This window comes from Globicephala melas, unplaced genomic scaffold (genome assembly GCF_963455315.2).
Source record: "Globicephala melas unplaced genomic scaffold, mGloMel1.2 SCAFFOLD_522, whole genome shotgun sequence".
In the NCBI taxonomy this organism is placed as follows: Eukaryota; Metazoa; Chordata; class Mammalia; order Artiodactyla; family Delphinidae; genus Globicephala; species Globicephala melas.
Genome location: NW_027207687.1, coordinates 23,954 through 50,669, shown reverse-complemented (window position 1 = coordinate 50,669; position 26,716 = coordinate 23,954). Strand labels below are relative to the sequence as shown.

At 72.8% G+C, this 26,716-nt stretch overlaps 19 non-coding genes across 19 annotated transcripts; all 19 read right to left on the bottom strand.

Moving 5' to 3' along the window:
• Nucleotides 1-389: 389 nt before the first annotated feature.
• LOC132596215 (5S ribosomal RNA) lies at nt 390-508 on the bottom strand. Its single transcript, XR_009562315.1, has one exon. It is a non-coding gene; the product is annotated as a 5S ribosomal RNA (ribosomal RNA).
• Nucleotides 509-1,440: 932 nt separating this feature from the next.
• On the bottom strand, nt 1,441-1,559 carry LOC132596214 (5S ribosomal RNA). Its single transcript, XR_009562314.1, has one exon. It is a non-coding gene; the product is annotated as a 5S ribosomal RNA (ribosomal RNA).
• Nucleotides 1,560-2,490: 931 nt separating this feature from the next.
• On the bottom strand, nt 2,491-2,609 carry LOC132596213 (5S ribosomal RNA). The gene has a single exon (XR_009562313.1). It is a non-coding gene; the product is annotated as a 5S ribosomal RNA (ribosomal RNA).
• A 932-nt stretch (nt 2,610-3,541) lies between these two features.
• Nucleotides 3,542-3,660, bottom strand: LOC132596212 (5S ribosomal RNA). Its single transcript, XR_009562312.1, has one exon. It is a non-coding gene; the product is annotated as a 5S ribosomal RNA (ribosomal RNA).
• Nucleotides 3,661-4,591: 931 nt separating this feature from the next.
• Nucleotides 4,592-4,710, bottom strand: LOC132596211 (5S ribosomal RNA). Its single transcript, XR_009562311.1, has one exon. It is a non-coding gene; the product is annotated as a 5S ribosomal RNA (ribosomal RNA).
• A 931-nt stretch (nt 4,711-5,641) lies between these two features.
• On the bottom strand, nt 5,642-5,760 carry LOC132596210 (5S ribosomal RNA). Its single transcript, XR_009562310.1, has one exon. It is a non-coding gene; the product is annotated as a 5S ribosomal RNA (ribosomal RNA).
• Nucleotides 5,761-6,692: 932 nt separating this feature from the next.
• LOC132596209 (5S ribosomal RNA) lies at nt 6,693-6,811 on the bottom strand. Its single transcript, XR_009562309.1, has one exon. It is a non-coding gene; the product is annotated as a 5S ribosomal RNA (ribosomal RNA).
• Nucleotides 6,812-7,743: 932 nt separating this feature from the next.
• On the bottom strand, nt 7,744-7,862 carry LOC132596207 (5S ribosomal RNA). The gene has a single exon (XR_009562307.1). It is a non-coding gene; the product is annotated as a 5S ribosomal RNA (ribosomal RNA).
• A 2,695-nt stretch (nt 7,863-10,557) lies between these two features.
• LOC132596206 (5S ribosomal RNA) lies at nt 10,558-10,676 on the bottom strand. The gene has a single exon (XR_009562306.1). It is a non-coding gene; the product is annotated as a 5S ribosomal RNA (ribosomal RNA).
• Nucleotides 10,677-11,608: 932 nt separating this feature from the next.
• On the bottom strand, nt 11,609-11,727 carry LOC132596205 (5S ribosomal RNA). Its single transcript, XR_009562305.1, has one exon. It is a non-coding gene; the product is annotated as a 5S ribosomal RNA (ribosomal RNA).
• Nucleotides 11,728-12,659: 932 nt separating this feature from the next.
• LOC132596188 (5S ribosomal RNA) lies at nt 12,660-12,778 on the bottom strand. Its single transcript, XR_009562288.1, has one exon. It is a non-coding gene; the product is annotated as a 5S ribosomal RNA (ribosomal RNA).
• Nucleotides 12,779-15,473: 2,695 nt separating this feature from the next.
• On the bottom strand, nt 15,474-15,592 carry LOC132596204 (5S ribosomal RNA). The gene has a single exon (XR_009562304.1). It is a non-coding gene; the product is annotated as a 5S ribosomal RNA (ribosomal RNA).
• A 932-nt stretch (nt 15,593-16,524) lies between these two features.
• On the bottom strand, nt 16,525-16,643 carry LOC132596203 (5S ribosomal RNA). The gene has a single exon (XR_009562303.1). It is a non-coding gene; the product is annotated as a 5S ribosomal RNA (ribosomal RNA).
• Nucleotides 16,644-17,574: 931 nt separating this feature from the next.
• Nucleotides 17,575-17,693, bottom strand: LOC132596202 (5S ribosomal RNA). The gene has a single exon (XR_009562302.1). It is a non-coding gene; the product is annotated as a 5S ribosomal RNA (ribosomal RNA).
• A 932-nt stretch (nt 17,694-18,625) lies between these two features.
• Nucleotides 18,626-18,744, bottom strand: LOC132596201 (5S ribosomal RNA). Its single transcript, XR_009562301.1, has one exon. It is a non-coding gene; the product is annotated as a 5S ribosomal RNA (ribosomal RNA).
• A 2,696-nt stretch (nt 18,745-21,440) lies between these two features.
• On the bottom strand, nt 21,441-21,559 carry LOC132596200 (5S ribosomal RNA). The gene has a single exon (XR_009562300.1). It is a non-coding gene; the product is annotated as a 5S ribosomal RNA (ribosomal RNA).
• A 932-nt stretch (nt 21,560-22,491) lies between these two features.
• On the bottom strand, nt 22,492-22,610 carry LOC132596199 (5S ribosomal RNA). Its single transcript, XR_009562299.1, has one exon. It is a non-coding gene; the product is annotated as a 5S ribosomal RNA (ribosomal RNA).
• A 932-nt stretch (nt 22,611-23,542) lies between these two features.
• On the bottom strand, nt 23,543-23,661 carry LOC132596198 (5S ribosomal RNA). The gene has a single exon (XR_009562298.1). It is a non-coding gene; the product is annotated as a 5S ribosomal RNA (ribosomal RNA).
• A 931-nt stretch (nt 23,662-24,592) lies between these two features.
• LOC132596196 (5S ribosomal RNA) lies at nt 24,593-24,711 on the bottom strand. The gene has a single exon (XR_009562296.1). It is a non-coding gene; the product is annotated as a 5S ribosomal RNA (ribosomal RNA).
• Nucleotides 24,712-26,716: the final 2,005 nt, after the last annotated feature.

The following is a 26,716-nucleotide window of genomic DNA, read 5'->3' as shown; positions in this document are numbered from 1 at the left end:
CGCCAGAGGGGCGGGGTGGGGGGGGGCTTTTGTCGGAGGGAGCTGTGGAGGGACACACCGGCACACAGGTGGCGGCGCCGGGGTTGGGAGCCGGTGGGGGCGGCCAGGTGCAGGTCGAGGGGCTCGCGGGCCGAAAGGACGGCAACTGGGCCCGCGGCGGAGTCTGGGTCCGGGCCAGCCACCCCGGGAGCGTCTGGGGTGCGGCTGCCTTCCAGGGCCGCCTTCTGGCCGCCTGGCCGGCCGGGCCGGCGGGGAGCGACCCCGCCGGCGCGCGCCGTGGTGGGAGGGGCCTGAGGAGGTGGGGCCTGCAGCGGGGCCCGGCGGGGGCGGAGCCGGCGGCCCCCGCCGCGGGCGAGTAAAGGAGAAGGCGGGCGGAGCGGGAGGCAAAAAGCCTACAGCACCCGGTATTCCCAGGCGGTCTCCCATCCAAGTACTAACCAGGCCCGACCCTGCTTAGCTTCCGAGATCAGACGAGATCGGGCGCGTTCAGGGTGGTATGGCCGTAGACGGGGGCGGGGGGCCGCGGGCGGCCTCTTGAGGCCCAGTTTCGCTGGCGCTGGCGCCTTAACGCCAGCCTGGCGGCCGGCCCGCCCCGGCAGGGCCCCCTCGCCCGCCCAGGCAGGGGCAACGGAGGTCTCGGGTATCGGGCGGCGGCGGAGGGTTTGGCGACCACCTCCCAGCCCAGGGCGGCCGTGACCCAGCAAACCCTTCGGCGCTTGGCGCCCCGCCCAAGATCCCGCACGTCGCTCACAGGGACGTGGCCCCGGAGGCTTCAGGGCCCGGGGCCCGCGGTCCCTTGGGCATCGGCCCTGCCCGCCCACGCGGCCCTAGGCGCAGCCCGGCCGCAGCCCGGGCCGGCCCTCCTGCCCGACAGCAGCTGGCCCGAAGCCACCGGGAGCCACCATTGAGTCGCCACGGCCCCTCAGCCCCGGCAAGGCCACCCTTGCCCCCACACCCCCCGCCGAGCTCAGGACCCCGCCCCTGGTGGCCGGCAGGCCCGGGGAAGCGGCCCCTGCCCTCGATCCCGCTCCCGCACCCGGCCGCGGTGACACGCCAGAGGGGCGGGGTGGGGGGGGGCTTTTGTCGGAGGGAGCTGTGGAGGGACACACCGGCACACAGGTGGCGGCGCCGGGGCTGGGCGCCGGTGGGGGCGGCCAGGTGCAGGTCGAGGGGCTCGCGGGCCGAAAGGACGGCAACTGGGCCCGCGGCGGAGTCTGGGTCCGGGCCAGCCACCCCGGGAGCGTCTGGGGTGCGCCTGCCTTCCAGGGCCGCCTTCTGGCCGCCTGGCCGGCCGGGCCGGCGGGGAGCGACCCCGCCGGCGCGCGCCGTGGTGGGAGGGGCCTGAGGAGGTGGGGCCTGCAGCGGGGCCCGGCGGGGGCGGAGCCGGCGGCCCCCGCCGCGGGCGAGTAAAGGAGAAGGCGGGCGGAGCGGGAGGCAAAAAGCCTACAGCACCCGGTATTCCCAGGCGGTCTCCCATCCAAGTACTAACCAGGCCCGACCCTGCTTAGCTTCCGAGATCAGACGAGATCGGGCGCGTTCAGGGTGGTATGGCCGTAGACGGGGGCGGGGGGCCGCGGGCGGCCTCTTGAGGCCCAGTTTCGCTGGCGCTGGCGCCTTAACGCCAGCCTGGCGGCCGGCCCGCCCCGGCAGGGCCCCCTCGCCCGCCCAGGCAGGGGCAACGGAGGTCTCGGGTATCGGGCGGCGGCGGAGGGTTTGGCGACCACCTCCCAGCCCAGGGCGGCCGTGACCCAGCAAACCCTTCGGCGCTTGGCGCCCCGCCCAAGATCCCGCACGTCGCTCACAGGGACGTGGCCCCGGAGGCTTCAGGGCCCGGGGCCCGCGGTCCCTTGGGCATCGGCCCTGCCCGCCCACGCGGCCCTAGGCGCAGCCCGGCCGCAGCCCGGGCCGGCCCTCCTGCCCGACAGCAGCTGGCCCGAAGCCACCGGGAGCCACCATTGAGTCGCCACGGCCCCTCAGCCCCGGCAAGGCCACCCTTGCCCCCACACCCCCCGCCGAGCTCAGGACCCCGCCCCTGGTGGCCGGCAGGCCCGGGGAAGCGGCCCCTGCCCTCGATCCCGCTCCCGCACCCGGCCGCGGTGACACGCCAGAGGGGCGGGGTGGGGGGGGCTTTTGTCGGAGGGAGCTGTGGAGGGACACACCGGCACACAGGTGGCGGAGCCGGGGCTGGGCGCCGGTGGGGGCGGCCAGGTGCAGGTCGAGGGGCTCGCGGGCCGAAAGGACGGCAACTGGGCCCGCGGCGGAGTCTGGGTCCGGGCCAGCCACCCCGGGAGCGTCTGGGGTGCGCCTGCCTTCCAGGGCCGCCTTCTGGCCGCCTGGCCGGCCGGGCCGGCGGGGAGCGACCCCGCCGGCGCGCGCCGTGGTGGGAGGGTCCTGAGGAGGTGGGGCCTGCAGCGGGGCCCGGCGGGGGCGGAGCCGGCGGCCCCCGCCGCGGGCGAGTAAAGGAGAAGGCGGGCGGAGCGGGAGGCAAAAAGCCTACAGCACCCGGTATTCCCAGGCGGTCTCCCATCCAAGTACTAACCAGGCCCGACCCTGCTTAGCTTCCGAGATCAGACGAGATCGGGCGCGTTCAGGGTGGTATGGCCGTAGACGGGGGCGGGGGGCCGCGGGCGGCCTCTTGAGGCCCAGTTTCGCTGGCGCTGGCGCCTTAACGCCAGCCTGGCGGCCGGCCCGCCCCGGCAGGGCCCCCTCGCCCGCCCAGGCAGGGGCAACGGAGGTCTCGGGTATCGGGCGGCGGCGGAGGGTTTGGCGACCACCTCCCAGCCCAGGGCGGCCGTGACCCAGCAAACCCTTCGGCGCTTGGCGCCCCGCCCAAGATCCCGCACGTCGCTCACAGGGACGTGGCCCCGGAGGCTTCAGGGCCCGGGGCCCGCGGTCCCTTGGGCATCGGCCCTGCCCGCCCACGCGGCCCTAGGCGCAGCCCGGCCGCAGCCCGGGCCGGCCCTCCTGCCCGACAGCAGCTGGCCCGAAGCCACCGGGAGCCACCATTGAGTCGCCACGGCCCCTCAGCCCCGGCAAGGCCACCCTTGCCCCCACACCCCCCGCCGAGCTCAGGACCCCGCCCCTGGTGGCCGGCAGGCCCGGGGAAGCGGCCCCTGCCCTCGATCCCGCTCCCGCACCCGGCCGCGGTGACACGCCAGAGGGGCGGGGTGGGGGGGGGCTTTTGTCGGAGGGAGCTGTGGAGGGACACACCGGCACACAGGTGGCGGCGCCGGGGTTGGGAGCCGGTGGGGGCGGCCAGGTGCAGGTCGAGGGGCTCGCGGGCCGAAAGGACGGCAACTGGGCCCGCGGCGGAGTCTGGGTCCGGGCCAGCCACCCCGGGAGCGTCTGGGGTGCGGCTGCCTTCCAGGGCCGCCTTCTGGCCGCCTGGCCGGCCGGGCCGGCGGGGAGCGACCCCGCCGGCGCGCGCCGTGGTGGGAGGGGCCTGAGGAGGTGGGGCCTGCAGCGGGGCCCGGCGGGGGCGGAGCCGGCGGCCCCCGCCGCGGGCGAGTAAAGGAGAAGGCGGGCGGAGCGGGAGGCAAAAAGCCTACAGCACCCGGTATTCCCAGGCGGTCTCCCATCCAAGTACTAACCAGGCCCGACCCTGCTTAGCTTCCGAGATCAGACGAGATCGGGCGCGTTCAGGGTGGTATGGCCGTAGACGGGGGCGGGGGGCCGCGGGCGGCCTCTTGAGGCCCAGTTTCGCTGGCGCTGGCGCCTTAACGCCAGCCTGGCGGCCGGCCCGCCCCGGCAGGGCCCCCTCGCCCGCCCAGGCAGGGGCAACGGAGGTCTCGGGTATCGGGCGGCGGCGGAGGGTTTGGCGACCACCTCCCAGCCCAGGGCGGCCGTGACCCAGCAAACCCTTCGGCGCTTGGCGCCCCGCCCAAGATCCCGCACGTCGCTCACAGGGACGTGGCCCCGGAGGCTTCAGGGCCCGGGGCCCGCGGTCCCTTGGGCATCGGCCCTGCCCGCCCACGCGGCCCTAGGCGCAGCCCGGCCGCAGCCCGGGCCGGCCCTCCTGCCCGACAGCAGCTGGCCCGAAGCCACCGGGAGCCACCATTGAGTCGCCACGGCCCCTCAACCCCGGCAAGGCCACCCTTGCCCCCACACCCCCCGCCGAGCTCAGGACCCCGCCCCTGGTGGCCGGCAGGCCCGGGGAAGCGGCCCCTGCCCTCGATCCCGCTCCCGCACCCGGCCGCGGTGACACGCCAGAGGGGCGGGGTGGGGGGGGGCTTTTGTCGGAGGGAGCTGTGGAGGGACTCACCGGCACACAGGTGGCGGCGCCGGGGTTGGGCGCCGGTGGGGGCGGCCAGGTGCAGGTCGAGGGGCTCGCGGGCCGAAAGGACGGCAACTGGGCCCGCGGCGGAGTCTGGGTCCGGGCCAGCCACCCCGGGAGCGTCTGGGGTGCGGCTGCCTTCCAGGGCCGCCTTCTGGCCGCCTGGCCGGCCGGGCCGGCGGGGAGCGACCCCGCCGGCGCGCGCCGTGGTGGGAGGGGCCTTTGGAGGTGGGGCCTGCAGCGGGGCCCGGCGGGGGCGGAGCCGGCGACCCCGCCGCGGGCGAGTAAAGGAGAAGGCGGGCGGAGCGGGAGGCAAAAAGCCTACAGCACCCGGTATTCCCAGGCGGTCTCCCATCCAAGTACTAACCAGGCCCGACCCTGCTTAGCTTCCGAGATCAGACGAGATCGGGCGCGTTCAGGGTGGTATGGCCGTAGACGGGGGCGGGGGGCCGCGGGCGGCCTCTTGAGGCCCAGTTTCGCTGGCGCTGGCGCCTTAACGCCAGCCTGGCGGCCGGCCCGCCCCGGCAGGGCCCCCTCGCCCGCCCAGGCAGGGGCAACGGAGGTCTCGGGTATCGGGCGGCGGCGGAGGGTTTGGCGACCACCTCCCAGCCCAGGGCGGCCGTGACCCAGCAAACCCTTCGGCGCTTGGCGCCCCGCCCAAGATCCCGCACGTCGCTCACAGGGACGTGGCCCCGGAGGCTTCAGGGCCCGGGGCCCGCGGTCCCTTGGGCATCGGCCCTGCCCGCCCACGCGGCCCTAGGCGCAGCCCGGCCGCAGCCCGGGCCGGCCCTCCTGCCCGACAGCAGCTGGCCCGAAGCCACCGGGAGCCACCATTGAGTCGCCACGGCCCCTCAGCCCCGGCAAGGCCACCCTTGCCCCCACACCCCCCGCCGAGCTCAGGACCCCGCCCCTGGTGGCCGGCAGGCCCGGGGAAGCGGCCCCTGCCCTCGATCCCGCTCCCGCACCCGGCCGCGGTGACACGCCAGAGGGGCGGGGTGGGGGGTGGCTTTTGTCGGAGGGAGCTGTGGAGGGACACACCGGCACACAGGTGGCGGCGCCGGGGCTGGGCGCCGGTGGGGGCGGCCAGGTGCAGGTCGAGGGGCTCGCGGGCCGAAAGGACGGCAACTGGGCCCGCGGCGGAGTCTGGGTCCGGGCCAGCCACCCCGGGAGCGTCTGGGGTGCGGCTGCCTTCCAGGGCCGCCTTCTGGCCGCCTGGCCGGCCGGGCCGGCGGGGAGCGACCCCGCCGGCGCGCGCCGTGGTGGGAGGGGCCTGAGGAGGTGGGGCCTGCAGCGGGGCCCGGCGGGGGCGGAGCCGGCGACCCCGCCGCGGGCGAGTAAAGGAGAAGGCGGGCGGAGCGGGAGGCAAAAAGCCTACAGCACCCGGTATTCCCAGGCGGTCTCCCATCCAAGTACTAACCAGGCCCGACCCTGCTTAGCTTCCGAGATCAGACGAGATCGGGCGCGTTCAGGGTGGTATGGCCGTAGACGGGGGCGGGGGGCCGCGGGCGGCCTCTTGAGGCCCAGTTTCGCTGGCGCTGGCGCCTTAACGCCAGCCTGGCGGCCGGCCCGCCCCGGCAGGGCCCCCTCGCCCGCCCAGGCAGGGGCAACGGAGGTCTCGGGTATCGGGCGGCGGCGGAGGGTTTGGCGACCACCTCCCAGCCCAGGGCGGCCGTGACCCAGCAAACCCTTCGGCGCTTGGCGCCCCGCCCAAGATCCCGCACGTCGCTCACAGGGACGTGGCCCCGGAGGCTTCAGGGCCCGGGGCCCGCGGTCCCTTGGGCATCGGCCCTGCCCGCCCACGCGGCCCTAGGCGCAGCCCGGCCGCAGCCCGGGCCGGCCCTCCTGCCCGACAGCAGCTGGCCCGAAGCCACCGGGAGCCACCAATGAGTCGCCACGGCCCCTCAGCCCCGGCAAGGCCACCCTTGCCCCCACACCCCCCGCCGAGCTCAGGACCCCGCCCCTGGTGGCCGGCAGGCCCGGGGAAGCGGCCCCTGCCCTCGATCCCGCTCCCGCACCCGGCCGCGGTGACACGCCAGAGGGGCGGGGTGGGGGGGGGCTTTTGTCGGAGGGAGCTGTGGAGGGACACACCGGCACACAGGTGGCGGCGCCGGGGCTGGGCGCCGGTGGGGGCGGCCAGGTGCAGGTCGAGGGGCTCGCGGGCCGAAAGGACGGCAACTGGGCCCGCGGCGGAGTCTGGGTCCGGGCCAGCCACCCCGGGAGCGTCTGGGGTGCGCCTGCCTTCCAGGGCCGCCTTCTGGCCGCCTGGCCGGCCGGGCCGGCGGGGAGCGACCCCGCCGGCGCGCGCCGTGGTGGGAGGGGCCTGAGGAGGTGGGGCCTGCAGCGGGGCCCGGCGGGGGCGGAGCCGGCGGCCCCCGCCGCGGGCGAGTAAAGGAGAAGGCGGGCGGAGCGGGAGGCAAAAAGCCTACAGCACCCGGTATTCCCAGGCGGTCTCCCATCCAAGTACTAACCAGGCCCGACCCTGCTTAGCTTCCGAGATCAGACGAGATCGGGCGCGTTCAGGGTGGTATGGCCGTAGACGGGGGCGGGGGGCCGCGGGCGGCCTCTTGAGGCCCAGTTTCGCTGGCGCTGGCGCCTTAACGCCAGCCTGGCGGCCGGCCCGCCCCGGCAGGGCCCCCTCGCCCGCCCAGGCAGGGGCAACGGAGGTCTCGGGTATCGGGCGGCGGCGGAGGGTTTGGCGACCACCTCCCAGCCCAGGGCGGCCGTGACCCAGCAAACCCTTCGGCGCTTGGCGCCCCGCCCAAGATCCCGCACGTCGCTCACAGGGACGTGGCCCCGGAGGCTTCAGGGCCCGGGGCCCGCGGTCCCTTGGGCATCGGCCCTGCCCGCCCACGCGGCCCTAGGCGCAGCCCGGCCGCAGCCCGGGCCGGCCCTCCTGCCCGACAGCAGCTGGCCCGAAGCCACCGGGAGCCACCATTGAGTCGCCACGGCCCCTCAGCCCCGGCAAGGCCACCCTTGCCCCCACACCCCCCGCCGAGCTCAGGACCCCGCCCCTGGTGGCCGGCAGGCCCGGGGAAGCGGCCCCTGCCCTCGATCCCGCTCCCGCACCCGGCCGCGGTGACACGCCAGAGGGGCGGGGTGGGGGGGGGCTTTTGTCAGAGGGAGCTGTGGAGGGACACACCGGCACACAGGTGGCGGCGCCGGGGCTGGGCGCCGGTGGGGGCGGCCAGGTGCAGGTCGAGGGGCTCGCGGGCCGAAAGGACGGCAACTGGGCCCGCGGCGGAGTCTGGGTCCGGGCCAGCCACCCCGGGAGCGTCTGGGGTGCGCCTGCCTTCCAGGGCCGCCTTCTGGCCGCCTGGCCGGCCGGGCCGGCGGGGAGCGACCCCGCCGGCGCGCGCCGTGGTGGGAGGGGCCTGAGGAGGTGGGGCCTGCAGCGGGGCCCGGCGGGGGCGGAGCCGGCGGCCCCCGCCGCGGGCGAGTAAAGGAGAAGGCGGGCGGAGCGGGAGGCAAAAAGCCTACAGCACCCGGTATTCCCAGGCGGTCTCCCATCCAAGTACTAACCAGGCCCGACCCTGCTTAGCTTCCGAGATCAGACGAGATCGGGCGCGTTCAGGGTGGTATGGCCGTAGACGGGGGCGGGGGGCCGCGGGCGGCCTCTTGAGGCCCAGTTTCGCTGGCGCTGGCGCCTTAACGCCAGCCTGGCGGCCGGCCCGCCCCGGCAGGGCCCCCTCGCCCGCCCAGGCAGGGGCAACGGAGGTCTCGGGTATCGGGCGGCGGCGGAGGGTTTGGCGACCACCTCCCAGCCCAGGGCGGCCGTGACCCAGCAAACCCTTCGGCGCTTGGCGCCCCGCCCAAGATCCCGCACGTCGCTCACAGGGACGTGGCCCCGGAGGCTTCAGGGCCCGGGGCCCGCGGTCCCTTGGGCATCGGCCCTGCCCGCCCACGCGGCCCTAGGCGCAGCCCGGCCGCAGCCCGGGCCGGCCCTCCTGCCCGACAGCAGCTGGCCCGAAGCCACCGGGAGCCACCATTGAGTCGCCACGGCCCCTCAGCCCCGGCAAGGCCACCCTTGCCCCCACACCCCCCGCCGAGCTCAGGACCCCGCCCCTGGTGGCCGGCAGGCCCGGGGAAGCGGCCCCTGCCCTCGATCCCGCTCCCGCACCCGGCCGCGGTGACACGCCAGAGGGGCGGGGTGGGGGGGGGCTTTTGACGGAGGGAGCTGTGGAGGGACATACCGGCACACAGGTGGCGGCGCCGGGGCTGGGCGCCGGTGGGGGCGGCCAGGTGCAGGTCGAGGGGCTCGCGGGCCGAAAGGACGGCAACTGGGCCCGCGGCGGAGTCTGGGTCTGGAGGGCTCTGAGCCTCCATCCGCTCTGGTGCCTCGGGTCTACCGGCCCGACGCCTGGTAGCGCGACACCCCACCGGCCCACAGACGTAGCCTCCCCAGCTGTGCTCACAGCGAGTCCAACCGCAGCCTGCATCCCTCCACGGGACACTTGGATTACTCCCGCGATCCCCACGAGGTGCGGCACCCGGCGGCCGAATGGGCTGAGATCCTGCCCTTGCGGCGCCCTGTGGCCACCTCCGCCTCCCTCACGGTACTGGCCGAGGCCTCGGACCAGCGGGCCCCGGCTCCCAGCTCAGCGCTGCTCCTCCGCCCCTCTCACCTCCTGCCCGACGTCCAGGCTACCGAGCACCCTCCACCCCCGCCCACCTTCATGCCACTCAGCCGGAACCCGGGAGGCAATGCCAACTACCAGGTGTATGACAGTCTGGTGCTGAAGCGGCAACCGCAGGAGGGCCAAGCGCGGGCCAACTCGCTGCTACCTTCCACCTCGGCCTCCAGGCCCTCTCTGCACGGGAGCCAGACTGGGAAAATGAACTTACCAGCAGCAAGTGGGGGCAGGGGCAGGGGGCGGCAGGGCATGGAGAGAGGAATAAAGAGCGCCAGAGTCCAGGAAACATTGGTGGTCTGTGGCTTGGAAGCGCCACTCCTTCTGCCAGCCTGGGTCCCTGCGCTTGGCTTCCTGCAATAAGAAGCCAGTGTCCCCTTCTTGGCCTGAGGGTCCCTTTGGTTTAGTGGCCACAGTTCTGCCAGCAGGCCCCTCCTGGTCCTATACCATGCACTAAGTACATCTGCAGCTGCAGACTCCAAACCCCTGGTCTCTGGGCACCTCCTCTGTGTCTCAGCTGTCCCTGTCCACAGAGAGCCTCATACAAGAAGTTGCTTCCAAACTGGGAGGTTCCACATCTGGGCAGGTCCAGCTCCAGGCCCAGTGAAGGGCATGAAGAAGGCTGAGGCTCTGGACTCCAGCCAGGCCTTCAGCAGGCCTCTGAGGCCAAGGTCTTCCTAGTCTCAAGAGGGGCCAAGAGACGCAATGTGTCATTTGAACAAGTGAGTCAGCGGGCGGTGAGCGAATGAATGACCGCTCGAGGGGATGTATGCCGGCCACCGGGCCCTGTTTGACTGTCCAGGCTCAGCTTACCTGACCCTGGTTACCAGGGAATGCCACTCTGGGCCCTCCTTTTCATCCCCCTCCCTCACTGTGACCTCACCACCTGCCCCATTATGACCCAGTCTGGCTCCCAGTTAAAACTGGAGGGCAGAGGGCCCAGGCAGTCCTGGGACCAACGGCCATGGGTGAGCGAAACTACTACCGAGCCGAGCCGTTCACTGGCCCCATCCCCAGGAAATGCCAGGAGCAAGGATACTCAATTCTTCTGATCCCGGTCAGCTTCATCTTGCTCAACGTGGGGATCAACATGGTGACTATGGTCAGGGCAGGATCTGTGCAGCGCGGTTGGGGGAGCCCTGGGGTCTTGAAGGGGCTGAGGTGGGAGGGCTGCTGGGGTGTGACCGGGACAAGGGTTGGATTTCAGGGCTCACCCTGCTCCCGGCCTCCCCCCCCCCTTCTTGCCTCAACTCTGGAGGCATCTGAAGAGATTCTTGCGGGCACTTTTCAATCGTATTTTCCACAAAGGTGAGTGGGCGCCGGCGTGGGTTCAGGGGATGTGGGCCTGTCCCCTTTCTTCTATCCCTGCCTTGATTCTCAGCCCCTCAGGAACCCAGGCCCTGACCCATCTCGCCTTTCCCCACAGACAAGCAAGCCAGCTGTGTAGGCACCCATCGCATGTGCATGCGCTGCTCCGTGGATCCCAAGAACCTGTGCTCAAGAGTTTCTTCCCACTTCTGCCATCGCCCAAGCTTCCTGCTCGGGCAGGTAAACCCACCTTGACTACTGCCTGCAGCGGGGCTCGGCGGGGGCGGAGCCGGCGGCCCCCCCGCCGCGGGCGAGTAAAGGAGAAGGCGGGCGGAGCGGGAGGCAAAAAGCCTACAGCACCCGGTATTCCCAGGCGGTCTCCCATCCAAGTACTAACCAGGCCCGACCCTGCTTAGCTTCCGAGATCAGACGAGATCGGGCGCGTTCAGGGTGGTATGGCCGTAGACGGGGGCGGGGGGCCGCGGGCGGCCTCTTGAGGCCCAGTTTCGCTGGCGCTGGCGCCTTAACGCCAGCCTGGCGGCCGGCCCGCCCCGGCAGGGCCCCCTCGCCCGCCCAGGCAGGGGCAACGGAGGTCTCGGGTATCGGGCGGCGGCGGAGGGTTTGGCGACCACCTCCCAGCCCAGGGCGGCCGTGACCCAGCAAACCCTTCGGCGCTTGGCGCCCCGCCCAAGATCCCGCACGTCGCTCACAGGGACGTGGCCCCGGAGGCTTCAGGGCCCGGGGCCCGCGGTCCCTTGGGCATCGGCCCTGCCCGCCCACGCGGCCCTAGGCGCAGCCCGGCCGCAGCCCGGGCCGGCCCTCCTGCCCGACAGCAGCTGGCCCGAAGCCACCGGGAGCCACCATTGAGTCGCCACGGCCCCTCAGCCCCGGCAAGGCCACCCTTGCCCCCACACCCCCCGCCGAGCTCAGGACCCCGCCCCTGGTGGCCGGCAGGCCCGGGGAAGCGGCCCCTGCCCTCGATCCCGCTCCCGCACCCGGCCGCGGTGACACGCCAGAGGGGCGGGGTGGGGGGGGGCTTTTGTCGGAGGGAGCTGTGGAGGGACACACCGGCACACAGGTGGCGGCGCCGGGGTTGGGAGCCGGTGGGGGCGGCCAGGTGCAGGTCGAGGGGCTCGCGGGCCGAAAGGACGGCAACTGGGCCCGCGGCGGAGTCTGGGTCCGGGCCAGCCACCCCGGGAGCGTCTGGGGTGCGGCTGCCTTCCAGGGCCGCCTTCTGGCCGCCTGGCCGGCCGGGCCGGCGGGGAGCGACCCCGCCGGCGCGCGCCGTGGTGGGAGGGGCCTGAGGAGGTGGGGCCTGCAGCGGGGCCCGGCGGGGGCGGAGCCGGCGGCCCCCGCCGCGGGCGAGTAAAGGAGAAGGCGGGCGGAGCGGGAGGCAAAAAGCCTACAGCACCCGGTATTCCCAGGCGGTCTCCCATCCAAGTACTAACCAGGCCCGACCCTGCTTAGCTTCCGAGATCAGACGAGATCGGGCGCGTTCAGGGTGGTATGGCCGTAGACGGGGGTGGGGGGCCGCGGGCGGCCTCTTGAGGCCCAGTTTCGCTGGCGCTGGCGCCTTAACGCCAGCCTGGCGGCCGGCCCGCCCCGGCAGGGCCCCCTCGCCCGCCCAGGCAGGGGCAACGGAGGTCTCGGGTATCGGGCGGCGGCGGAGGGTTTGGCGACCACCTCCCAGCCCAGGGCGGCCGTGACCCAGCAAACCCTTCGGCGCTTGGCGCCCCGCCCAAGATCCCGCACGTCGCTCACAGGGACGTGGCCCCGGAGGCTTCAGGGCCCGGGGCCCGCGGTCCCTTGGGCATCGGCCCTGCCCGCCCACGCGGCCCTAGGCGCAGCCCGGCCGCAGCCCGGGCCGGCCCTCCTTCCCGACAGCAGCTGGCCCGAAGCCACTGGGAGCCACCATTGAGTCGCCACGGCCCCTCAGCCCCGGCAAGGCCACCCTTGCCCCCACACCCCCCGCCGAGCTCAGGACCCCGCCCCTGGTGGCCGGCAGGCCCGGGGAAGCGGCCCCTGCCCTCGATCCCGCTCCCGCACCCGGCCGCGGTGACACGCCAGAGGGGCGGGGTGGGGGGGGCTTTTGTCGGAGGGAGCTGTGGAGGGACACACCGGCACACAGGTGGCGGAGCCGGGGCTGGGCGCCGGTGGGGGCGGCCAGGTGCAGGTCGAGGGGCTCGCGGGCCGAAAGGACGGCAACTGGGCCCGCGGCGGAGTCTGGGTCCGGGCCAGCCACCCCGGGAGCGTCTGGGGTGCGCCTGCCTTCCAGGGCCGCCTTCTGGCCGCCTGGCCGGCCGGGCCGGCGGGGAGCGACCCCGCCGGCGCGCGCCGTGGTGGGAGGGGCCTGAGGAGGTGGGGCCTGCAGCGGGGCCCGGCGGGGGCGGAGCCGGCGGCCCCCCGCCGCGGGCGAGTAAAGGAGAAGGCGGGCGGAGCGGGAGGCAAAAAGCCTACAGCCCCCGGTATTCCCAGGCGGTCTCCCATCCAAGTACTAACCAGGCCCGACCCTGCTTAGCTTCCGAGATCAGACGAGATCGGGCGCGTTCAGGGTGGTATGGCCGTAGACGGGGGCGGGGGGCCGCGGGCGGCCTCTTGAGGCCCAGTTTCGCTGGCGCTGGCGCCTTAACGCCAGCCTGGCGGCCGGCCCGCCCCGGCAGGGCCCCCTCGCCCGCCCAGGCAGGGGCAACGGAGGTCTCGGGTATCGGGCGGCGGCGGAGGGTTTGGCGACCACCTCCCAGCCCAGGGCGGCCGTGACCCAGCAAACCCTTCGGCGCTTGGCGCCCCGCCCAAGATCCCGCACGTCGCTCACAGGGACGTGGCCCCGGAGGCTTCAGGGCCCGGGGCCCGCGGTCCCTTGGGCATCGGCCCTGCCCGCCCACGCGGCCCTAGGCGCAGGCCGGCCGCAGCCCGGGCCGGCCCTCCTGCCCGACAGCAGCTGGCCCGAAGCCACCGGGAGCCACCATTGAGTCGCCACGGCCCCTCAGCCCCGGCAAGGCCACCCTTGCCCCCACACCCCCCGCCGAGCTCAGGACCCCGCCCCTGGTGGCCGGCAGGCCCGGGGAAGCGGCCCCTGCCCTCGATCCCGCTCCCGCACCCGGCCGCGGTGACACGCCAGAGGGGCGGGGTGGGGGGGGGCTTTTGACGGAGGGAGCTGTGGAGGGACACACCGGCACACAGGTGGCGGCGCCGGGGCTGGGCGCCGGTGGGGGCGGCCAGGTGCAGGTCGAGGGGCTCGCGGGCCGAAAGGACGGCAACTGGGCCCATGGCGGAGTCTGGGTCTGGAGGGCTCTGAGCCTCCATCCGCTCTGGTGCCTCGGGTCTACCGGCCCGACGCCTGGTAGCGCGACACCCCACCGGCCCACAGACGTAGCCTCCCCAGCTGTGCTCACAGCGAGTCCAACCGCAGCCTGCATCCCTCCACGGGACACTTGGATTACTCCCGCGATCCCCACGAGGTGCGGCACCCGGCGGCCGAATGGGCTGAGATCCTGCCCTTGCGGCGCCCTGTGGCCACCTCCGCCTCCCTCCCGGTACTGGCCGAGGCCTCGGACCAGCGGGCCCCGGCTCCCAGCTCAGCGCTGCTCCTCCGCCCCTCTCACCTCCTGCCCGACGTCCAGGCTACCGAGCACCCTCCACCCCCGCCCACCTTCATGCCACTCAGCCGGAACCCGGGAGGCAATGCCAACTACCAGGTGTATGACAGTCTGGTGCTGAAGCGGCAACCGCAGGAGGGCCAAGCGCGGGCCAACTCGCTGCTACCTTCCACCTCGGCCTCCAGGCCCTCTCTGCACGGGAGCCAGACTGGGAAAATGAACTTACCAGCAGCAAGTGGGGGCAGGGGCAGGGGGCGGCAGGGCATGGAGAGAGGAATAAAGAGCGCCAGAGTCCAGGAAACATTGGTGGTCTGTGGCTTGGAAGCGCCACTCCTTCTGCCAGCCTGGGTCCCTGCGCTTGGCTTCCTGCAATAAGAAGCCAGTGTCCCCTTCTTGGCCTGAGGGTCCCTTTGGTTTAGTGGCCACAGTTCTGCCAGCAGGCCCCTCCTGGTCCTATACCATGCACTAAGTACATCTGCAGCTGCAGACTCCAAACCCCTGGTCTCTGGGCACCTCCTCTGTGTCTCAGCTGTCCCTGTCCACAGAGAGCCTCATACAAGAAGTTGCTTCCAAACTGGGAGGTTCCACATCTGGGCAGGTCCAGCTCCAGGCCCAGTGAAGGGCATGAAGAAGGCTGAGGCTCTGGACTCCAGCCAGGCCTTCAGCAGGCCTCTGAGGCCAAGGTCTTCCTAGTCTCAAGAGGGGCCAAGAGACGCAATGTGTCATTTGAACAAGTGAGTCAGCGGGCGGTGAGCGAATGAATGACCGCTCGAGGGGATGTATGCCGGCCACCGGGCCCTGTTTGACTGTCCAGGCTCAGCTTACCTGACCCTGGTTACCAGGGAATGCCACTCTGGGCCCTCCTTTTCATCCCCCTCCCTCACTGTGACCTCACCACCTGCCCCATTATGACCCAGTCTGGCTCCCAGTTAAAACTGGAGGGCAGAGGGCCCAGGCAGTCCTGGGACCAACGACCATGGGTGAGCGAAACTACTACCGAGCCGAGCCGTTCACTGGCCCCATCCCCAGGAAATGCCAGGAGCAAGGATACTCAATTCTTCTGATCCCGGTCAGCTTCATCTTGCTCAACGTGGGGATCAACATGGTGACTATGGTCAGGGCAGGATCTGTGCAGCGCGGTTGGGGGAGCCCTGGGGTCTTGAAGGGGCTGAGGTGGGAGGGCTGCTGGGGTGTGACCGGGACAAGGGTTGGATTTCAGGGCTCACCCTGCTCCCGGCCTCCCCCCCCCCTTCTTGCCTCAACTCTGGAGGCATCTGAAGAGATTCTTGCGGGCACTTTTCAATCGTATTTTCCACAAAGGTGAGTGGGCGCCGGCGTGGGTTCAGGGGATGTGGGCCTGTCCCCTTTCTTCTATCCCTGCCTTGATTCTCAGCCCCTCAGGAACCCAGGCCCTGACCCATCTCGCCTTTCCCCACAGACAAGCAAGCCAGCTGTGTAGGCACCCATCGCATGTGCATGCGCTGCTCCGTGGATCCCAAGAACCTGTGCTCAAGAGTTTCTTCCCACTTCTGCCATCGCCCAAGCTTCCTGCTCGGGCAGGTAAACCCACCTTGACTACTGCCTGCAGCGGGGCTCGGCGGGGGCGGAGCCGGCGGCCCCCCCGCCGCGGGCGAGTAAAGGAGAAGGCGGGCGGAGCGGGAGGCAAAAAGCCTACAGCACCCGGTATTCCCAGGCGGTCTCCCATCCAAGTACTAACCAGGCCCGACCCTGCTTAGCTTCCGAGATCAGACGAGATCGGGCGCGTTCAGGGTGGTATGGCCGTAGACGGGGGCGGGGGGCCGCGGGCGGCCTCTTGAGGCCCAGTTTCGCTGGCGCTGGCGCCTTAACGCCAGCCTGGCGGCCGGCCCGCCCCGGCAGGGCCCCCTCGCCCGCCCAGGCAGGGGCAACGGAGGTCTCGGGTATCGGGCGGCGGCGGAGGGTTTGGCGACCACCTCCCAGCCCAGGGCGGCCGTGACCCAGCAAACCCTTCGGCGCTTGGCGCCCCGCCCAAGATCCCGCACGTCGCTCACAGGGACGTGGCCCCGGAGGCTTCAGGGCCCGGGGCCCGCGGTCCCTTGGGCATCGGCCCTGCCCGCCCACGCGGCCCTAGGCGCAGCCCGGCCGCAGCCCGGGCCGGCCCTCCTGCCCGACAGCAGCTGGCCCGAAGCCACCGGGAGCCACCATTGAGTCGCCACGGCCCCTCAGCCCCGGCAAGGCCACCCTTGCCCCCACACCCCCCGCCGAGCTCAGGACCCCGCCCCTGGTGGCCGGCAGGCCCGGGGAAGCGGCCCCTGCCCTCGATCCCGCTCCCGCACCCGGCCGCGGTGACACGCCAGAGGGGCGGGGTGGGGGGGGGCTTTTGTCGGAGGGAGCTGTGGAGGGACACACCGGCACACAGGTGGCGGCGCCGGGGTTGGGAGCCGGTGGGGGCGGCCAGGTGCAGGTCGAGGGGCTCGCGGGCCGAAAGGACGGCAACTGGGCCCGCGGCGGAGTCTGGGTCCGGGCCAGCCACCCCGGGAGCGTCTGGGGTGCGGCTGCCTTCCAGGGCCGCCTTCTGGCCGCCTGGCCGGCCGGGCCGGCGGGGAGCGACCCCGCCGGCGCGCGCCGTGGTGGGAGGGGCCTGAGGAGGTGGGGCCTGCAGCGGGGCCCGGCGGGGGCGGAGCCGGCGGCCCCCGCCGCGGGCGAGTAAAGGAGAAGGCGGGCAGAGCGGGAGGCAAAAAGCCTACAGCACCCGGTATTCCCAGGCGGTCTCCCATCCAAGTACTAACCAGGCCCGACCCTGCTTAGCTTCCGAGATCAGACGAGATCGGGCGCGTTCAGGGTGGTATGGCCGTAGACGGGGGTGGGGGGCCGCGGGCGGCCTCTTGAGGCCCAGTTTCGCTGGCGCTGGCGCCTTAACGCCAGCCTGGCGGCCGGCCCGCCCCGGCAGGGCCCCCTCGCCCGCCCAGGCAGGGGCAACGGAGGTCTCGGGTATCGGGCGGCGGCGGAGGGTTTGGCGACCACCTCCCAGCCCAGGGCGGCCGTGACCCAGCAAACCCTTCGGCGCTTGGCGCCCCGCCCAAGATCCCGCACGTCGCTCACAGGGACGTGGCCCCGGAGGCTTCAGGGCCCGGGGCCCGCGGTCCCTTGGGCATCGGCCCTGCCCGCCCACGCGGCCCTAGGCGCAGCCCGGCCGCAGCCCGGGCCGGCCCTCCTGCCCGACAGCAGCTGGCCCGAAGCCACCGGGAGCCACCATTGAGTCGCCACGGCCCCTCAACCCCGGCAAGGCCACCCTTGCCCCCACACCCCCCGCCGAGCTCAGGACCCCGCCCCTGGTGGCCGGCAGGCCCGGGGAAGCGGCCCCTGCCCTCGATCCCGCTCCCGCACCCGGCCGCGGTGACACGCCAGAGGGGCGGGGTGGGGGGGGCTTTTGTCGGAGGGAGCTGTGGAGGGACACACCGGCACACAGGTGGCGGCGCCGGGGCTGGGCGCCGGTGGGGGCGGCCAGGTGCAGGTCGAGGGGCTCGCGGGCCGAAAGGACGGCAACTGGGCCCGCGGCGGAGTCTGGGTCCGGGCCAGCCACCCCGGGAGCGTCTGGGGTGCGCCTGCCTTCCAGGGCCGCCTTCTGGCCGCCTGGCCGGCCGGGCCGGCGGGGAGCGACCCCGCCGGCGCGCGCCGTGGTGGGAGGGGCCTGAGGAGGTGGGGCCTGCAGCGGGGCCCGGCGGGGGCGGAGCCGGCGGCCCCCGCCGCGGGCGAGTAAAGGAGAAGGCGGGCGGAGCGGGAGGCAAAAAGCCTACAGCACCCGGTATTCCCAGGCGGTCTCCCATCCAAGTACTAACCAGGCCCGACCCTGCTTAGCTTCCGAGATCAGACGAGATCGGGCGCGTTCAGGGTGGTATGGCCGTAGACGGGGGCGGGGGGCCGCGGGCGGCCTCTTGAGGCCCAGTTTCGCTGGCGCTGGCGCCTTAACGCCAGCCTGGCGGCCGGCCCGCCCCGGCAGGGCCCCCTCGCCCGCCCAGGCAGGGGCAACGGAGGTCTCGGGTATCGGGCGGCGGCGGAGGGTTTGGCGACCACCTCCCAGCCCAGGGCGGCCGTGACCCAGCAAACCCTTCGGCGCTTGGCGCCCCGCCCAAGATCCCGCACGTCGCTCACAGGGACGTGGCCCCGGAGGCTTCAGGGCCCGGGGCCCGCGGTCCCTTGGGCATCGGCCCTGCCCGCCCACGCGGCCCTAGGCGCAGCCCGGCCGCAGCCCGGGCCGGCCCTCCTTCCCGACAGCAGCTGGCCCGAAGCCACTGGGAGCCACCATTGAGTCGCCACGGCCCCTCAGCCCCGGCAAGGCCACCCTTGCCCCCACACCCCCCGCCGAGCTCAGGACCCCGCCCCTGGTGGCCGGCAGGCCCGGGGAAGCGGCCCCTGCCCTCGATCCCGCTCCCGCACCCGGCCGCGGTGACACGCCAGAGGGGCGGGGTGGGGGGGGCTTTTGTCGGAGGGAGCTGTGGAGGGACACACCGGCACACAGGTGGCGGAGCCGGGGCTGGGCGCCGGTGGGGGCGGCCAGGTGCAGGTCGAGGGGCTCGCGGGCCGAAAGGACGGCAACTGGGCCCGCGGCGGAGTCTGGGTCCGGGCCAGCCACCCCGGGAGCGTCTGGGGTGCGCCTGCCTTCCAGGGCCGCCTTCTGGACGCCTGGCCGGCCGGGCCGGCGGGGAGCGACCCCGCCGGCGCGCGCCGTGGTGGGAGGGGCCTGAGGAGGTGGGGCCTGCAGCGGGGCCCGGCGGGGGCGGAGCCGGCGGCCCCCCGCCGCGGGCGAGTAAAGGAGAAGGCGGGCGGAGCGGGAGGCAAAAAGCCTACAGCACCCGGTATTCCCAGGCGGTCTCCCATCCAAGTACTAACCAGGCCCGACCCTGCTTAGCTTCCGAGATCAGACGAGATCGGGCGCGTTCAGGGTGGTATGGCCGTAGACGGGGGCGGGGGGCCGCGGGCGGCCTCTTGAGGCCCAGTTTCGCTGGCGCTGGCGCCTTAACGCCAGCCTGGCGGCCGGCCCGCCCCGGCAGGGCCCCCTCGCCCGCCCAGGCAGGGGCAACGGAGGTCTCGGGTATCGGGCGGCGGCGGAGGGTTTGGCGACCACCTCCCAGCCCAGGGCGGCCGTGACCCAGCAAACCCTTCGGCGCTTGGCGCCCCGCCCAAGATCCCGCACGTCGCTCACAGGGACGTGGCCCCGGAGGCTTCAGGGCCCGGGGCCCGCGGTCCCTTGGGCATCGGCCCTGCCCGCCCACGCGGCCCTAGGCGCAGCCCGGCCGCAGCCCGGGCCGGCCCTCCTGCCCGACAGCAGCTGGCCCGAAGCCACCGGGAGCCACCATTGAGTCGCCACGGCCCCTCAGCCCCGGCAAGGCCACCCTTGCCCCCACACCCCCCGCCGAGCTCAGGACCCCGCCCCTGGTGGCCGGCAGGCCCGGGGAAGCGGCCCCTGCCCTCGATCCCGCTCCCGCACCCGGCCGCGGTGACACGCCAGAGGGGCGGGGTGGGGGGGGGCTTTTGACGGAGGGAGCTGTGGAGGGACACACCGGCACACAGGTGGCGGCGCCGGGGCTGGGCGCCGGTGGGGGCGGCCAGGTGCAGGTCGAGGGGCTCGCGGGCCGAAAGGACGGCAACTGGGCCCGCGGCGGAGTCTGGGTCTGGAGGGCTCTGAGCCTCCATCCGCTCTGGTGCCTCGGGTCTACCGGCCCGACGCCTGGTAGCGCGACACCCCACCGGCCCACAGACGTAGCCTCCCCAGCTGTGCTCACAGCGAGTCCAACCGCAGCCTGCATCCCTCCACGGGACACTTGGATTACTCCCGCGATCCCCACGAGGTGCGGCACCCGGCGGCCGAATGGGCTGAGATCCTGCCCTTGCGGCGCCCTGTGGCCACCTCCGCCTCCCTCACGGTACTGGCCGAGGCCTCGGACCAGCGGGCCCCGGCTCCCAGCTCAGCGCTGCTCCTCCGCCCCTCTCACCTCCTGCCCGACGTCCAGGCTACCGAGCACCCTCCACCCCCGCCCACCTTCATGCCACTCAGCCGGAACCCGGGAGGCAATGCCAACTACCAGGTGTATGACAGTCTGGTGCTGAAGCGGCAACCGCAGGAGGGCCAAGCGCGGGCCAACTCGCTGCTACCTTCCACCTCGGCCTCCAGGCCCTCTCTGCACGGGAGCCAGACTGGGAAAATGAACTTACCAGCAGCAAGTGGGGGCAGGGGCAGGGGGCGGCAGGGCATGGAGAGAGGAATAAAGAGCGCCAGAGTCCAGGAAACATTGGTGGTCTGTGGCTTGGAAGCGCCACTCCTTCTGCCAGCCTGGGTCCCTGCGCTTGGCTTCCTGCAATAAGAAGCCAGTGTCCCCTTCTTGGCCTGAGGGTCCCTTTGGTTTAGTGGCCACAGTTCTGCCAGCAGGCCCCTCCTGGTCCTATACCATGCACTAAGTACATCTGCAGCTGCAGACTCCAAACCCCTGGTCTCTGGGCACCTCCTCTGTGTCTCAGCTGTTCCTGTCCACAGAGAGCCTCATACAAGAAGTTGCTTCCAAACTGGGAGGTTCCACATCTGGGCAGGTCCAGCTCCAGGCCCAGTGAAGGGCATGAAGAAGGCTGAGGCTCTGGACTCCAGCCAGGCCTTCAGCAGGCCTCTGAGGCCAAGGTCTTCCTAGTCTCAAGAGGGGCCAAGAGACGCAATGTGTCATTTGAACAAGTGAGTCAGCGGGCGGTGAGCGAATGAATGACCGCTCGAGGGGATGTATGCCGGCCACCGGGCCCTGTTTGACTGTCCAGGCTCAGCTTACCTGACCCTGGTTACCAGGGAATGCCACTCTGGGCCCTCCTTTTCATCCCCCTCCCTCACTGTGACCTCACCACCTGCCCCATTATGACCCAGTCTGGCTCCCAGTTAAAACTGGAGGGCAGAGGGCCCAGGCAGTCCTGGGACCAACGGCCATGGGTGAGCGAAACTACTACCGAGCCGAGCCGTTCACTGGCCCCATCCCCAGGAAATGCCAGGAGCAAGGATACTCAATTCTTCTGATCCCGGTCAGCTTCATCTTGCTCAACGTGGGGATCAACATGGTGACTATGGTCAGGGCAGGATCTGTGCAGCGCGGTTGGGGGAGCCCTGGGGTCTTGAAGGGGCTGAGGTGGGAGGGCTGCTGGGGTGTGACCGGGACAAGGGTTGGATTTCAGGGCTCACCCTGCTCCCGGCCTCCCCCCTCCCCTTCTTGCCTCAACTCTGGAGGCATCTGAAGAGATTCTTGCGGGCACTTTTCAATCGTATTTTCCACAAAGGTGAGTGGGCGCCGGCGTGGGTTCAGGGGATGTGGGCCTGTCCCCTTTCTTCTATCCCTGCCTTGATTCTCAGCCCCTCAGGAACCCAGGCCCTGACCCATCTCGCCTTTCCCCACAGACAAGCAAGCCAGCTGTGTAGGCACCCATCGCATGTGCATGCGCTGCTCCGTGGATCCCAAGAACCTGTGCTCAAGAGTTTCTTCCCACTTCTGCCATCGCCCAAGCTTCCTGCTCGGGCAGGTAAACCCACCTTGACTACTGCCTGCAGCGGGGCTCGGCGGGGGCGGAGCCGGCGGCCCCCCCGCCGCGGGCGAGTAAAGGAGAAGGCGGGCGGAGCGGGAGGCAAAAAGCCTACAGCACCCGGTATTCCCAGGCGGTCTCCCATCCAAGTACTAACCAGGCCCGACCCTGCTTAGCTTCCGAGATCAGACGAGATCGGGCGCGTTCAGGGTGGTATGGCCGTAGACGGGGGCGGGGGGCCGCGGGCGGCCTCTTGAGGCCCAGTTTCGCTGGCGCTGGCGCCTTAACGCCAGCCTGGCGGCCGGCCCGCCCCGGCAGGGCCCCCTCGCCCGCCCAGGCAGGGGCAACGGAGGTCTCGGGTATCGGGCGGCGGCGGAGGGTTTGGCGACCACCTCCCAGCCCAGGGCGGCCGTGACCCAGCAAACCCTTCGGCGCTTGGCGCCCCGCCCAAGATCCCGCACGTCGCTCACAGGGACGTGGCCCCGGAGGCTTCAGGGCCCGGGGCCCGCGGTCCCTTGGGCATCGGCCCTGCCCGCCCACGCGGCCCTAGGCGCAGCCCGGCCGCAGCCCGGGCCGGCCCTCCTGCCCGACAGCAGCTGGCCCGAAGCCACCGGGAGCCACCATTGAGTCGCCACGGCCCCTCAGCCCCGGCAAGGCCACCCTTGCCCCCACACCCCCCGCCGAGCTCAGGACCCCGCCCCTGGTGGCCGGCAGGCCCGGGGAAGCGGCCCCTGCCCTCGATCCCGCTCCCGCACCCGGCCGCGGTGACACGCCAGAGGGGCGGGGTGGGGGGGGGCTTTTGTCGGAGGGAGCTGTGGAGGGACACACCGGCACACAGGTGGCGGCGCCGGGGTTCGGAGCCGGTGGGGGCGGCCAGGTGCAGGTCGAGGGGCTCGCGGGCCGAAAGGACGGCAACTGGGCCCGCGGCGGAGTCTGGGTCCGGGCCAGCCACCCCGGGAGCGTCTGGGGTGCGGCTGCCTTCCAGGGCCGCCTTCTGGCCGCCTGGCCGGCCGGGCCGGCGGGGAGCGACCCCGCCGGCGCGCGCCGTGGTGGGAGGGGCCTGAGGAGGTGGGGCCTGCAGCGGGGCCCGGCGGGGGCGGAGCCGGCGGCCCCCGCCGCGGGCGAGTAAAGGAGAAGGCGGGCGGAGCGGGAGGCAAAAAGCCTACAGCACCCGGTATTCCCAGGCGGTCTCCCATCCAAGTACTAACCAGGCCCGACCCTGCTTAGCTTCCGAGATCAGACGAGATCGGGCGCGTTCAGGGTGGTATGGCCGTAGACGGGGGCGGGGGGCCGCGGGCGGCCTCTTGAGGCCCAGTTTCGCTGGCGCTGGCGCCTTAACGCCAGCCTGGCGGCCGGCCCGCCCCGGCAGGGCCCCCTCGCCCGCCCAGGCAGGGGCAACGGAGGTCTCGGGTATCGGGCGGCGGCGGAGGGTTTGGCGACCACCTCCCAGCCCAGGGCGGCCGTGACCCAGCAAACCCTTCGGCGCTTGGCGCCCCGCCCAAGATCCCGCACGTCGCTCACAGGGACGTGGCCCCGGAGGCTTCAGGGCCCGGGGCCCGCGGTCCCTTGGGCATCGGCCCTGCCCGCCCACGCGGCCCTAGGCGCAGCCCGGCCGCAGCCCGGGCCGGCCCTCCTGCCCGACAGCAGCTGGCCCGAAGCCACCGGGAGCCACCATTGAGTCGCCACGGCCCCTCAACCCCGGCAAGGCCACCCTTGCCCCCACACCCCCCGCCGAGCTCAGGACCCCGCCCCTGGTGGCCGGCAGGCCCGGGGAAGCGGCCCCTGCCCTCGATCCCGCTCCCGCACCCGGCCGCGGTGACACGCCAGAGGGGCGGGGTGGGGGGGGGCTTTTGTCGGAGGGAGCTGTGGAGGGACACACCGGCACACAGGTGGCGGCGCCGGGGCTGGGCGCCGGTGGGGGCGGCCAGGTGCAGGTCGAGGGGCTCGCGGGCCGAAAGGACGGCAACTGGGCCCGCGGCGGAGTCTGGGTCCGGGCCAGCCACCCCGGGAGCGTCTGGGGTGCGCCTGCCTTCCAGGGCCGCCTTCTGGCCGCCTGGCCGGCCGGGCCGGCGGGGAGCGACCCCGCCGGCGCGCGCCGTGGTGGGAGGGGCCTGAGGAGGTGGGGCCTGCAGCGGGGCCCGGCGGGGGCGGAGCCGGCGGCCCCCGCCGCGGGCGAGTAAAGGAGAAGGCGGGCGGAGCGGGAGGCAAAAAGCCTACAGCACCCGGTATTCCCAGGCGGTCTCCCATCCAAGTACTAACCAGGCCCGACCCTGCTTAGCTTCCGAGATCAGACGAGATCGGGCGCGTTCAGGGTGGTATGGCCGTAGACGGGGGCGGGGGGCCGCGGGCGGCCTCTTGAGGCCCAGTTTCGCTGGCGCTGGCGCCTTAACGCCAGCCTGGCGGCCGGCCCGCCCCGGCAGGGCCCCCTCGCCCGCCCAGGCAGGGGCAACGGAGGTCTCGGGTATCGGGCGGCGGCGGAGGGTTTGGCGACCACCTCCCAGCCCAGGGCGGCCGTGACCCAGCAAACCCTTCGGCGCTTGGCGCCCCGCCCAAGATCCCGCACGTCGCTCACAGGGACGTGGCCCCGGAGGCTTCAGGGCCCGGGGCCCGCGGTCCCTTGGGCATCGGCCCTGCCCGCCCACGCGGCCCTAGGCGCAGCCCGGCCGCAGCCCGGGCCGGCCCTCCTTCCCGACAGCAGCTGGCCCGAAGCCACTGGGAGCCACCATTGAGTCGCCACGGCCCCTCAGCCCCGGCAAGGCCACCCTTGCCCCCACACCCCCCGCCGAGCTCAGGACCCCGCCCCTGGTGGCCGGCAGGCCCGGGGAAGCGGCCCCTGCCCTCGATCCCGCTCCCGCACCCGGCCGCGGTGACACGCCAGAGGGGCGGGGTGGGGGGGGCTTTTGTCGGAGGGAGCTGTGGAGGGACACACCGGCACACAGGTGGCGGAGCCGGGGCTGGGCGCCGGTGGGGGCGGCCAGGTGCAGGTCGAGGGGCTCGCGGGCCGAAAGGACGGCAACTGGGCCCGCGGCGGAGTCTGGGTCCGGGCCAGCCACCCCGGGAGCGTCTGGGGTGCGCCTGCCTTCCAGGGCCGCCTTCTGGCCGCCTGGCCGGCCGGGCCGGCGGGGAGCGACCCCGCCGGCGCGCGCCGTGGTGGGAGGGGCCTGAGGAGGTGGGGCCTGCAGCGGGGCCCGGCGGGGGCGGAGCCGGCGGCCCCCGCCGCGGGCGAGTAAAGGAGAAGGCGGGCGGAGCGGGAGGCAAAAAGCCTACAGCACCCGGTATTCCCAGGCGGTCTCCCATCCAAGTACTAACCAGGCCCGACCCTGCTTAGCTTCCGAGATCAGACGAGATCGGGCGCGTTCAGGGTGGTATGGCCGTAGACGGGGGCGGGGGGCCGCGGGCGGCCTCTTGAGGCCCAGTTTCGCTGGCGCTGGCGCCTTAACGCCAGCCTGGCGGCCGGCCCGCCCCGGCAGGGCCCCCTCGCCCGCCCAGGCAGGGGCAACGGAGGTCTCGGGTATCGGGCGGCGGCGGAGGGTTTGGCGACCACCTCCCAGCCCAGGGCGGCCGTGACCCAGCAAACCCTTCGGCGCTTGGCGCCCCGCCCAAGATCCCGCACGTCGCTCACAGGGACGTGGCCCCGGAGGCTTCAGGGCCCGGGGCCCGCGGTCCCTTGGGCATCGGCCCTGCCCGCCCACGCGGCCCTAGGCGCAGCCCGGCCGCAGCCCGGGCCGGCCCTCCTGCCCGACAGCAGCTGGCCCGAAGCCACCGGGAGCCACCATTGAGTCGCCACGGCCCCTCAGCCCCGGCAAGGCCACCCTTGCCCCCACACCCCCCGCCGAGCTCAGGACCCCGCCCCTGGTGGCCGGCAGGCCCGGGGAAGCGGCCCCTGCCCTCGATCCCGCTCCCGCACCCGGCCGCGGTGACACGCCAGAGGGGCGGGGTGGGGGGGGGCTTTTGACAGAGGGAGCTGTGGAGGGACACACCGGCACACAGGTGGCGGCGCCGGGGCTGGGCGCCGGTGGGGGCGGCCAGGTGCAGGTCGAGGGGCTCGCGGGCCGAAAGGACGGCAACTGGGCCCGCGGCGGAGTCTGGGTCTGGAGGGCTCTGAGCCTCCATCCGCTCTGGTGCCTCGGGTCTACCGGCCCGACGCCTGGTAGCGCGACACCCCACCGGCCCACAGACGTAGCCTCCCCAGCTGTGCTCACAGCGAGTCCAACCGCAGCCTGCATCCCTCCACGGGACACTTGGATTACTCCCGCGATCCCCACGAGGTGCGGCACCCGGCGGCCGAATGGGCTGAGATCCTGCCCTTGCGGCGCCCTGTGGCCACCTCCGCCTCCCTCACGGTACTGGCCGAGGCCTCGGACCAGCGGGCCCCGGCTCCCAGCTCAGCGCTGCTCCTCCGCCCCTCTCACCTCCTGCCCGACGTCCAGGCTACCGAGCACCCTCCACCCCCGCCCACCTTCATGCCACTCAGCCGGAACCCGGGAGGCAATGCCAACTACCAGGTGTATGACAGTCTGGTGCTGAAGCGGCAACCGCAGGAGGGCCAAGCGCGGGCCAACTCGCTGCTACCTTCCACCTCGGCCTCCAGGCCCTCTCTGCACGGGAGCCAGACTGGGAAAATGAACTTACCAGCAGCAAGTGGGGGCAGGGGCAGGGGGCGGCAGGGCATGGAGAGAGGAATAAAGAGCGCCAGAGTCCAGGAAACATTGGTGGTCTGTGGCTTGGAAGCGCCACTCCTTCTGCCAGCCTGGGTCCCTGCGCTTGGCTTCCTGCAATAAGAAGCCAGTGTCCCCTTCTTGGCCTGAGGGTCCCTTTGGTTTAGTGGCCACAGTTCTGCCAGCAGGCCCCTCCTGGTCCTATACCATGCACTAAGTACATCTGCAGCTGCAGACTCCAAACCCCTGGTCTCTGGGCACCTCCTCTGTGTCTCAGCTGTCCCTGTCCACAGAGAGCCTCATACAAGAAGTTGCTTCCAAACTGGGAGGTTCCACATCTGGGCAGGTCCAGCTCCAGGCCCAGTGAAGGGCATGAAGAAGGCTGAGGCTCTGGACTCCAGCCAGGCCTTCAGCAGGCCTCTGAGGCCAAGGTCTTCCTAGTCTCAAGAGGGGCCAAGAGACGCAATGTGTCATTTGAACAAGTGAGTCAGCGGGCGGTGAGCGAATGAATGACCGCTCGAGGGGATGTATGCCGGCCACCGGGCCCTGTTTGACTGTCCAGGCTCAGCTTACCTGACCCTGGTTACCAGGGAATGCCACTCTGGGCCCTCCTTTTCATCCCCCTCCCTCACTGTGACCTCACCACCTGCCCCATTATGACCCAGTCTGGCTCCCAGTTAAAACTGGAGGGCAGAGGGCCCAGGCAGTCCTGGGACCAACGGCCAT